At 53.0% G+C, this 12069-nt stretch overlaps 1 pseudogene; it reads left to right on the top strand.

Moving 5' to 3' along the window:
* Positions 1–7704: 7704 nt before the first annotated feature.
* LOC122241596 lies at positions 7705–7810 on the top strand (annotated as a pseudogene).
* The last annotated feature ends 4259 nt before the right edge of the window (positions 7811–12069 follow it).

Below are 12069 nucleotides of genomic sequence, written 5' to 3'. Positions count from 1 at the left end.
GGCGGCAGAGAAATGGGAAAGAGGCAAGCCAGGGGTGTCCGGACCCAGTGATCTGGGCGGCGGAATCTGGGCGTGGTCCCGACAAGCCTCGTGTTATCATCACCCTATGGGATGTCCACCACCTGGAAGTGCCTCTGAGGGACAAGAACACTCACAGCCCAGAGGGACAGTGGCCCGTAGTGGCTAGGAGGGCAGGGTCTAGAGCCAGCCGTGTGGATTCAAGTTCAATCGCCCTGCTAACCGGCCCTGTGACCTTGGGCGATCCGCTTTGCTTCTTTGGAGCCTCAGTCTGCCCCTCTGTACGACGGGGTCAGTAATACTTCTAGGACTGGTGTGGAGCTTAAACTGGTTAACACACTCAAAAGACACGGCACAGAACCGATCGCCTAGCAATTGCACCTGTCGTGCGAGTGCCTGCGACATATCCCCTGGCTCATTTCACTGCTTGTCCTTTCCAGCGGTGGTCAGAGGAGGAGGGCTCCGATGTCTCCGTCCGATTCAGGTGTCATTTCACTGGATTGTTTGGTTATTTAGTTGTCAGGCATGCTGCTTCCTCCTTTCCTGTCCCTCTTCGCAAGTACATAAGGGGCGCTAACTCTGTTCGCTGCTTCCTTCTTTTTTCCCCCATTACTGTGTTTAATCTCTTCAATATTAAAAGTTTGTTTTTTTGGATAAATCTTTTTTTAATTTTTCTAACGCTTATTTATTTTTGAGAGAGAGAGAGAGAGAGAGAGAGAGACAGCGGGGGAGGGGGAGAGAGAGAGGGAGACACAGAATCTGAAGCAGGCTTCCCGATGTGGGGCTCAAACTCACCAACCGCGAGATCATGACCTGAAGTCGGATGCTCAACCGACTGAGCCACCCAGGCGCCCCTGTATAAATCTTTTTGAATGTTTATTTATTTATTTTTGAGAGAGAGAGAGAGAGAAGGGTGGGGTAGGAGCAGGGAGAGAGGGAGAGAGAGAATCCCAAGCAGGCTCCACGAGGTCAGCGCAGAGCCAGAAGCGGGGCTCGATCTCATCAGCGGTGAGATCGTGACCTGAGCTGAAAGGACGAGCCTGACGCCTAACCCATGGAGCCACCCAGGCTCAGCTTTAATTTTTAAATGAAAAATTGCAATCCCCGCTCTGCTCCCAGGCTTTTTATTCGTAGTTTTATTAGAGTGCAAAATGTATCGGGGGCCATTTAGGATTTGAGAGACACTAGATTGAGCCAAAAATATCAGTAACATTGGATACCACTTACGAAGCACACGCTGATGACAAGCTGTACTTTGGATCTATTCTCCACGGGCTCACTGCCTTCTGCTCGTGCTGGGAGAGTTTTGTGGTGGGAAGTTCTGTTCACTCCCGGTCCCTATTTCTTCCACTCGGCGTTCACAGGGCGCCCGTCTCTGCCCGGCTCGCCGATCACAGGCCCATCTCTGCCGGGCCCCGTGCTGAGCCCGGGGAGTACTGACTGCCCAGGGTGAGCGGCTCTTCTGGCCCCGGGGCCCGAGTATCTGGACCGTTAAACCATCACCCGGTGGGATCTGGGCTGAGCGTCTCAGGGGAATCCCAAGGAGCGAGCGGAGCCCCAGGGCCACACCGCCACACCGGAGGTGATAAGAGAGGACAGGCGAAGGCACCACTTCAAAGGGGAACCGTCCTGATTTGTCCCGGTATCATGAAGTCATACTAGTGACTGCAACTTTCGACATTCAGATGGTCGTCTGGGTTTGGCGGGACAGCCAGGGAGGGGAAGGTTGGGACAAAGAGCGTGCGTGCCAAGGATGTGAGCCCGGTGCTCTGAGGCAGACAAACTTCTCCAAACCTCAGGTGAACGTCCCCCTCCCCGCAGGGCACAGACGCAGGGGTGAGGGTAACAACGGTGGTCGTCTTTCGAATTTTGAAGACCTACCAAAAAGTTGTCAGGCACCGCGTTGGTACAGAGAGAACACCGAGCTCAGATACTGACATAGCCAAGGTCACGCAGCCCCCCCAGCGGCCTGACACGGGTACCCGGAGCTTGCGGTGGGAAGAAGGCTGAAGAACGGACGGTCGACCCTCATTATTCGCAGAGTCTGTGTTTGTGGAGTAGCCAGCTTGCCAAGATTTATTCACAATCCCCAAGTCAGCACCTGAGGCACCTTTGTGGTCGTTTTTGGACACGCATCCAGTGGGGGGGGGGGGGGGGATACGAACTGCCCAACACACACATTCCCAGTTGACGATAAGGTGACGCTCCACCTTCTTGTTTCGGGTTTGTTTTCGTTTTGTTTTGTTTTGTTGAGTTTTATTTATTTATTTTGAGAGAGAAAGAGGGTGCGCACATGCGTGGGTGGGGGAGGGGCGGAGAGAGAGAACAGGAGAGAGAGAGAGGGAGAGAGAGGCTGTGAGGTCAATGTGAATAAATCAGCAATTCTATTAAATAAGGTGCATTTAAACAGAAACATGTCAAACAAGGTTACAGGTTGATCAGTTGACGGAAACGTGATCAGAGGCTTGCAGGAGCGTTCGCCTGTATTTCCCCTGGGAGCAGTAGGGACTTTACAGAACAGAACTATCACAAAGGATGAGAAGCCACTGTATATAACAAAATGGGAGTTCTTTGTCAAACGTGCTTCTCTCCCCAGCCCCCCCCCCAGAGACATATACATACAGAAATACATATGTATACGTGTAGTCTCATTCTTTAAAAACTTGTTAACAATTCAGAAGAAAATTCAATGAAACATTGAAAGTCCACTTTTATTTCCCCATCCATACCCCTCCCCGTTCATAGTTTGATGTTTTGTTTCCAGACTCTTAAAAAAAAAAAGAAAAACATTTCAGGGGCGCCTGGGTGGCTCAGTCAGCTTAGCATCTTGACTTCGGCTCCGGTCACGATCTCACAGTTCGTGAGTTCGAGCCCCGCGTCAGGCTCTGTGCAGACGGCTCGGAGCCTGGAGCCTGCTTCCGATTCTGGGTCTCCCTCTCTCTCTCTGCCCCTCCCCTACTCTCTCTCAAAAATAAACATTAAAAAATTAAAAAAAAATTTTTTAATGTTTTATGATTTTTCTGACCAAAGTGCACTGATTTCTAAATCCTTAAATCAGACTCATATATATGTTTACAACCATATCCAAAGACATGTGGCCCTCTTTTGGGTTGTTTTTCAATTAACCTACATGGGAGACTACTGTCTATTTAATTGTGCAATTTCCCTTTCTCATATAACAACAGGCTGTGTGCTACTTTCTGTGTTTTGGTCCCTACAGACCTGCCTCACTCGTTCTAAAGATCTGTGGTGTATTCTCTCATTTATTAAGCTATTTCTCCCTTAGATGGTCATTTAGGGTGTCTTCATTTTTCATTATTACACACATTTTTTTTAAGTTTATTTATTTTTGAGACAGAGAGAGACAGAGCATGAACGGGGGAGGGGCAGAGAGAGAGGGAGACACAGAATCTGAAACAGGCTCCAGGCTCTGAGCTGTTGGCAGAGAGCTCGACGCGGGGCTCGAACTCACGGACCGCGAGATCATGACCTGAGCCGAAGTCGGCCACTTAACCGACTGAGCCACCCAGGCGCCCCTATTACAAACATCTTTGTTCGTGCCAATGAAGGGGTTGCAGCCAAATCAAGGTCCCCGGGCCCTTTGGTAGGTGGGGCTCCCAGTCCTTCCCAGAGGTCTCTTCCACTGGGAGAGCTGGGCAAAGGCTGGTGCAGATGTGGGGCAGAGCCAGAAACAGAGCTCCGGTTACTTACTGGGACAGAAACAGGTGCCTGGGAGGGCAGGGGGCGGAGGGCACAGAGCCGTGCTCCTGGCAGTGCGTGTGGTCCCATTCCTCAGGCCCTTGTGCAAACACCTGGCTTTGTCACTGGCTGAATAGGACAGTCAGCCCCAAATTAGCACTAATGTGAGGGCGTTTAACCCTCTGTGAGGCCCTTTGAGAAAACACAAAAGAACTTTTTCAGGGGCTGGGCTGTCCAGCCCAAACAGGTCCGCCGGGCAGGAGTGCCGGGCCCTAGGACACTCAGCAGCTGCTCTCTTTGGGCCAACCCAGCAGGTGGGGTTCTGAGCACAGCCCAGGGTCCCGCAGGGGCCTGGCAGGCTGGGGCCACCACGCAAGGGGGCAAGGGGACAGGGTCTCACGGCAGGTTAGCGCCTGGATATCAGGGAGACCCTCAGAGCCTCAGTTCCCTCATCCATAAAATGGGGATGGCGAGTGTAATGACTCCAAGAGCTTGTTAACAAGGTGACGCGAGATGATCCCCGGTCCCCTTCTCCAGGAGGCCTTTCCTGATCACCGCCGTGCAGCAGCTCAGAGATCCCCCGCCCAGCCCCACACTTCTTTCCTATTTTCTTCTCCTTCCACGGCACCGGCCGCCTTCCAACCCGCTGGAAGCCACGCCATGTATCCCATTTACCGTCTGTCCTCTCCAGGCATCGGCTGCGCGAGGGCAGAACTTCTTAGGTCTGGCTCATCTCCTCGCCGTGTCCCAAGGGCCTAACGCAGTGCCTGGCACACAGCGAGCCTTTGACAAAAGCCAGCCTCGGTGGCGGCTACCGTTGGCATGATTCTCACACTCAGTGTAGCTCCCCAGGGCACACAGACGAGCAGCTTCCTGTGGCACCGGGCCATGCTTATCAGGATTACCACCCTCCTCAGCTCGTAAACCCAGGACTGTTTGGGCCCGTGAAAACCCACAGCAGAGGTCTGGGCCCGGCCCCAGTTTTCTGGGCCCCTCCAGTTTTCTCTGAGTGGAGGGTGGGAGCACAGGGGCATCTGTCAGCGTGTGTGTCTACCCGGTGTGTCTTTGGTGTGGGGGGCTCAAGGGGCCACACTGTACCTCAGGGGCTTCCCTTGCCCTCAAAATGGAGACAGGTTGTGACTGTGTGGGGCGAGCAGCCCGCCGCGTCTCGCCGGGCGTGTAGCAGCCTGTGTGCGCTCAGCGTGCAGGGCAGCGTGGGCGAGGCCCTGGGTTTGCCCGTCCCGGCGGCCTGCGCTTCAGAGGAGGCCTGCCCGGGCCTGCCCGCCCCTAATCTGACCGCACAATCAGGGAACTGACTGAACCCCGAGTTCTAGGGGGAGCTCGGCCACGGGCCCAGAGCTGCAAGGCACCCCAGCAAACGTCAAGGCTTCTGCCACAGTCCCCTTGGCCTTGGCCCGGCCTTGATCCGCAAGATGCCAAGTCTAAGGGCCTCCCACGTAGTCATGGGAGGCTTTAGAGCCGCCGGCCGCCTCCTGATTCTGAAAGGGACGTTGGTGTTTCCTGAGGGCCAGCGATGGGTCAGACCTGTGTCGAGGAGCCAGGGACCAGGGTGGGGGTGGGGGTGGGGGGTGGGGGGCGAGCCACGCAGACCCAGCCTTGCCCTGTGAAGCTCCCGGTCCTGGCCGAGGAGGCAGGCGTTAAAAAAGAGTCCAGAGGTACTTAAGCTGAGGCGGAAAGAAGAGCGCAAAAGACTGTATTTCTGGGCGCAGGCTAGACTGGGGGTGAAGAAATAACGTGTAAACTATGTCCAAAAGTATCGTTGGTGTCCGTCAGGCGGAGGGGCTGGGACTGGGGTGGAGTGACAAGAACCGTGTCTCCGGAAGAAGGAACAGCCTGTGTGAAGGCCCAGAGGCAAGCTTCCCCACAATGTGATTTCGCTGAAACTGGTAGCACCCCGAGAGGAAGCATCTTATTTTGCAGATGAGGAAACCGGGTCCTCAGGAGGTCCTCAACCTGCTAGGGCTGCACAGTGGCACTCTGAGCCCGCGGGGTCTCCCTGGGGACTCCACCTGAGTCACCCGCCCCTCCGAAAGGCCAGTCCCCTTTTCCTGTGGCAAATGGGCAAAAGGCTCAGGATTTCTGGCGAGGAGCCTCGTCAGGTAGGAGAGAGGGCGAGTGTGAGTGGGAAAGAGGAGAGCCCGCTTCCGAGGTTACCGGGAAGGCAATTCCGGGACTCAAGCATCCGTTCCCAGCCGGCTTCCGCGTTGGGTGCTGCCCTATCTGATCCACCTCTCCTGAAATGAATCACCGTGCAAAGTGGGCCAGATATGTGTAGGGAAGTAAATAAAGTGAACATGTGGCCCAGTTCCCCGCTCCTGGAGGAAGCAGCTCTCTGGAGAGTTTCCAGGTAAAGCTGAGCGTGTCTTGCAATTTTCGTTAATCGCACAGTTGATTTTCCCCACGCGATTGAATGAGGTCAGCTCCAAGAGGTGACAGACAGAAGCAGGGGGTGGGGGTGGGGGCGGGGGGCGGTGCACACAGAAGGCGCATCTGACAATGCCTGGGGAAGGCCTAAGGTGGGGGCGGGGGGTCACTCACTGCGGCCTGTTCCACATTTATTTAAATGTTCTGTGAGATGCCCTCCTGTCCCGTGGTCACAGCCATAGCTTGACAACACCCTGGGCTGGAGAAGGCGATGTCACTTTTGAGAAAGCGTTAGATGGCATTCTCCATGCTCCCTGACGGGGACAGGATGACCATGATTGGGGCCCCCAAGTGGTAAGTGAGGTCCCACCTGTCCCCACGTAGCCACACCCACCTGGGTGAGCGTTGAGGAGCCAGGCGGGAGGCATCCGTGTAGGCAACTTGTGCAATCCCCCATCTGCCCAGGTGAATCCACGTCCCCCTGCTTCAAGCGTCAGGGGTGCCAACCTTGCCTGTGGTCCAGGGGCCTTCGAGAAGCGGCTCAGCAGGAATGTCTGGTCCAAAGGGCAAAGGGGACCCCCACCCGGCTTCAGGAATGGGCTTTCACCCAATCTTCCGTATCCGTTCGGAGGTTGACGGAGGATGGGTGGGGGGGTGGGGGGGAGGTGCTGGAGACATTAGAAAACTCACTGCAGAAACAACTGCCCGAGACCTTCTAAAACGGGGCACGTGGCAAGGCTAGGTGTAACTTGCCCGGGGTCCCACGCGGTCACGCACGGCAGTCAGGACCGGACCCAGGTTTGGGCAGGCTCCCGGACCCCTGGCTAGCCCTGGATCAGTGTGTCTGTGGTTACGTACCTATGGAAGAAAGGGCCAGAAGCACGTACATCAAAGTGACTGCTGTTTACCAGTGGGATGAAAAGGGGACCAGGGAGGGGCTTTTGCTTGCTCTCTTTCGCATTCGTGGCTTGTCTCACTTGTTTTCTTCGCAACTTTTTACCATCTCATCCTGCTATGTCTGGACATAGGCAAAAGGGTGTTTTTGCATCGTGGCTCCAATCCGGCAGCGTTTATCGACGGCTTTAAAACCATCCTAAGGCAACACCACACGTGGTCAAGGACATGAAGGCTGTTGTCTAAGGGTGGTTGCTCCTGAACCCACTGTTGCATCTCTTTGCACATGGATACACGTTCCAGATGCGGCACGACTCTTGCTGGAGCGTCACTCAGCCTTTCAGAGCAGAATCTTCGAAGAATCCGCGAGGACAGGGGAAGGCGCTAATGACGAAGAGTCAATTCTAAGAAAGAGGATATGACGCTGCGGATAGAGTATGATGCCAACTGTGTGTTTAAAAAGATTCTGTAGAAGATGTGCTAGAAAAAATGCAGCAAGCATTAATATTGGTTATCTTTGGCTGCTGGCGACGTCGTGATGACTTCAAACTTCTTTCTACTTTTATTGACTTTCTAACTTTTCTCCAATAAGCACAGACGTAGCTTTTCGGATCGGACGTAAAAATAACAAAAGAACTAACATTTGCTAGTGTCTCCTGGGTGCCAGGCACTGTGCTGAGCATATTTTCTTCTTAATTTTAAAATTTCAGCTTTGCACAGTGGCAGTGTCGTAGCCAATGAGGTTTATCTGAGGCACGATTGTTGCTAATTGAAAATTCTCCCCCCCCCAGATATTTAAATTTATTTTGAGAGAGAGAGTGCACACAAGCAGGGGAAGGGCAGAGAGAGAGAGAGAGAGAGAAGCCCAAGCAGGTTCTGTACCATTAGCATGGAGCCTGATGCGGGCTTGAACTCACCAACCGTGAGATCATGACCTGAACCGAAATCAAGAGTCGGATGCTTAACCGACTGAACAACCCAGGTGCCCCTGTGCTAGGCAGCTCGTGTGTCTCATCTCATTAATCTTCACAACAAACCTGTGAGTAGGTTAGAGAGAACGAGTTATAAACGTTAAGTAATCTATCATCACCCGGCTTGTGTGTGGTGAGGCCGAGGTGTGAGTCCAGCCGGACTGACTGCAGAGGCCAATCTCAACCACTGTGAATGCTATTTTTCTTTAAAATAAAGATGGCGCTCCAACGGTTGGCTCTTATTCATTGTTCTCATTGGACGGGAAGACCTGAAGCAGGGTTGCCATGTACAGTTGGGCAGGTTGTGGTCTGCACAAGAGAGCATGTACTCTGCTTGCTAGGCTGTGAGCCTGGGCAAGGAGCTGTATCCACCTGAAGGGAGGGATGCCTTTTCATGGAAATGCAAAGTACCTGCCAGAAGCAGTGAAGAGACGCCAACACCAAATGTTGACAAGGCTGTGAAGGAACTGGGTCTCTCATTCATCGCTGGTGATAATATGAATTGATAAAACCCACTTTGGCAAAGAGCCCGTCAGTTTTCTGTAACACAAAACATATACCTACCCTGTGACCCAATACTTAAGACTTCCACGCCTTAGTGCAGGTATTATCAGTACTCTTACTCGAGTAAGAGTACTTGCACAAAGAGGCTTATAGAAGGGTGTTTACAGCGTCTTTTCCAGAAGAAGGAGCCCTGGTGGCCATCACTAGGAGAAGGGTTAAATAAACTGTGGTATAGAAAGAACAAATTACCAGTAGGTATAACAACCTGGATAAATCTCGAAAACATTACACTGAGAGAAAGACGCCTTACACAAACGGGTACAATGTTGCATGATTCCATTTATGTGAAGATCTAGAACAGGCAAAACTAATATAGCGTAGAAAAATATCAGGACAGTAGTTGCCCACAGGCGCGGGGTGAGGGAGTACTGACTGCGAGGGGGCACGAGGGAAGTTTTGGGGGTGACGGGAATGTTCTATAACCCGACAGGGTTTGGGGTGACCCGTGTGCGTGCGTTTATCACAATTTACTGTGTGCTCAAGATGTGTGCATTTTGTCGTATCTGAATTTTGCACCAGACAACGTGAACAAATATTAAACCCCTTAATAACATGCAAGCTGACGTACTTAGGGGAAGTGGACCGATGTCTGCAATTTACTTTGAAATGCGTAATAAAATAGACATAGTAATGAATGGATAGAGAGATGGCTTGATATGAAAGGAAAGCGAGTGTAATAAAATGTTCACAGTAGGGCCTGGGTAGTAGATTTGTGGGAGTTCACTGGAAAAGCCTTTCAACTTTGCTGTATGTTTGAAAATGTTCCAAAGAAAATGTTGAAGAATACAGTTGCTAGGCACAAACATGATGCTGCATGAAAGAAACCAGACACGGAAGAATGCACGTGATTTCATTCAAAACAAAACAGACGTGACCCACTGATGAGGAGTCAGGACAGTGGTCAGTGCAGGGGGCGCGAGGGGGGGTCGCTGGAGAGGTCCTGCTTCCTCACTGAGGTGCTGATGGCAATGCTCGGTGTGTGAAACTTCACGATTCCTACACTTTTCCGTAATGTTTATTACTTTTTTCTGACTACAGGTATATTACACTTTAATGAGTTTTCGTGTAATTTTTTTTTTCATGTTAATTTATCTTTGAAAGAGAGAGCGCGCGCACAAGCGGGGCAGGGGCAGAGCGAAGCAGGCTCCAGGCGCTGAGCTGTCAGCACAGAGCCTGATGCAGGGGCTCGAACTCACAACCTGAGCGGAAGTCAGAGGCTTAACTGACTGAGCCACCCAGGCGCCCCTGTACTTTAAAGAGATTTAAAAAGGCTTGCAATGTTACCAACCTGCCTTAATCAACACAGGGTCGTGATTCCTCCATTTGTCTTGCTTCCTCTGGCCTTCATTCTTCCCCTCTTCCCCGAACCCCTCTCTCCCATCCTCAATCAGTGCCGCCACCATCCCTGACTCTGAAACTCGTTTTCCCGGGGTCTGTGCCACACAGAGGAGCGTGTGAAATGGAAAGGAAAGATCCTGGCTTGGGGGACAGAGAAATTTGGGTCCAAACTCTGATTCTGCCACTTACCAGCTGTGCGCTCTGGGGCAAATAAACTTCATGGGTCTCCGTTTTGCGTGTCTGCAAGAGGCCTAATAATAGGGCGTGAGGTCGGGACCGAGTGAGACAACGCACGCGCATTGCGCACATCACATAGTCCATCACGCAATCCGGGCTCGCTAAATGCTGAGTGACGTCAAACAGCGGCTTCAGCACTGTCACTCGTTCCCTTCTGTCCACACCTCCGCGGGGCTCACGCTGGGCAGCCAGAAGGGATTGAGCCGGGCTGGGGACCCTCGGGCCACCCATTATCAACCTCTCGGGAGCCGGTTTCCGATCTACAAAGCGGAGCTAATAATCCCTGCCTGGAAGGGTTGCTGTGAGGAACAGACAGACTTGAAACTCTTAGCCTGGAGACCTCAGGGGATCTGGGGCTTCCCAGCCCCACCGTGGCTCTGGTTCCTCTCTCCCCAGGCCTTCTGGGCCAGCGCACTGGCGTCGTGGGGGCTGGCCAGCGCAGGGTGGGGAGTGTCCAGGGCTGTGGGGCAGCGGCTGGCTCAGCCCAGCAGAGCCTCCCCAGCTGGTAAGTCGGGGGCAGCCCTTTGGCGGCTAACGTGCCGCCCAGAAGCAGTCATCTGCGCCGTCACCGCACAAAGAAAGCCCTGTGGAGGCCCAGAGCAGGGAATGCTCAGGGCGCCGGCAAGACCGAGGGCTTCCTCTGGGCCGTAGGCCAGGCCCTGCCCCGAAGGTGGGCCTCCGCTTTCTAAACTTGTCTGCCAAACGCGGGATCATCAAGACGTGCTCATTCCCGAGCCCCGAGCCAGATGCCGTTCCACCCGCCCGGCTGGCTTTCCTGGGGACCGTAGGTCGTTCTACTGTACAGCGTTGACAGCCAGGGATCAGGTGGTTTGTCAGCCAAGGACCCTCAGATACAGAATCAGCCCAACCCCTGCCCCCGGGGGCAGGTGCTTAGGACCGAGCGGGCACTCGGTAAACGCGTTGGAGAGTGTAGCACTGAGGGCTTGACTGCAGGGCAATGTGCCAAGGCGTTACATACTTTCTCCCATTTGGTACTATTATGATTCCATTTCTCAGATGAGGAGACTGAGATTGGGAAAACCTGCCCCAGAATCCGGACGCAATGACCCTGGAGAACCTCTACTCTTCCTACCCTTTTCTTAGCACCACAGAGGTGATGATGATGCCTAATGTTTACTAAGCACCAAGGATGCGCCCTGTGGAGCACTGTGCATCCGTTATTGTCTTAAGTCACTAGAACTGGGGCGCCTGGGGGGCTCATTCGGTTAAGCGTCTGACTCTTGATTTCGGCTCAAGTCACGATCTCAGGGTCATGGGATGGAACTCCGTGTCCGTCTCCATGCTGAGCGTGCAGTCTGCTTAAGATTCTCTCTCTCTCTCTCTCTCTCTCTCTCTCTCTCCCTCTGCCCCTCCCCAGCTAGCTCTCTCTCTGTCAAAAATAAATAAATATTTATTATAAATAAATATTTTTTGGCAGAGAGAGAGAGACAGAGCATGAGCAGGGGAGGGGCAGAGAGAGAGGGAGACACAGAATCCGAAGCAGGCTCCAGGGTCTGAGCTGTCAGCACAGAGCCGGACGCGGGGCTCGAACTCGTGGACCGTGAGATCATGACCTGAGCCGAAGTCGGACACTCAATCAACTGAGCCACTCAGGTGCCCAAATAAATAAACATTTTTAAAAGGTCACTAGAGCCACCCAATGGAGTAGATATTATGATTATTCCCTGTTTTATGGAGGAGGAAGCCTCCATCATGGCTTCTGGACTGGGCCCCAGAGAACTAGACCTTCTCAATAGAGCCAGGTATTGGGACTGGCAGGTTCACACTGATGATCCCATTAATCTCCACAACCCCAATAAGAGGTAGGTGTGAGTTCTCCCATTTTCTAGATGAGGAAACTGAGGCACAGAGCAACTAAGAAACCTGTTACACAGCTAAAAGTGCTAGGAGGCAGGGTTCAAGCCCTCGGCGATCTGTCCCCCAAACCCATGCCCCTACATCT

The sequence above is a fragment of the Panthera tigris genome, chromosome C1 (genome assembly GCF_018350195.1).
Source record: "Panthera tigris isolate Pti1 chromosome C1, P.tigris_Pti1_mat1.1, whole genome shotgun sequence".
Taxonomy (NCBI): Eukaryota; Metazoa; Chordata; class Mammalia; order Carnivora; family Felidae; genus Panthera; species Panthera tigris.
The sequence above is the reverse complement of the archived record's forward strand: the minus strand, read 5'-3'. Positions and strand labels throughout refer to the sequence as shown.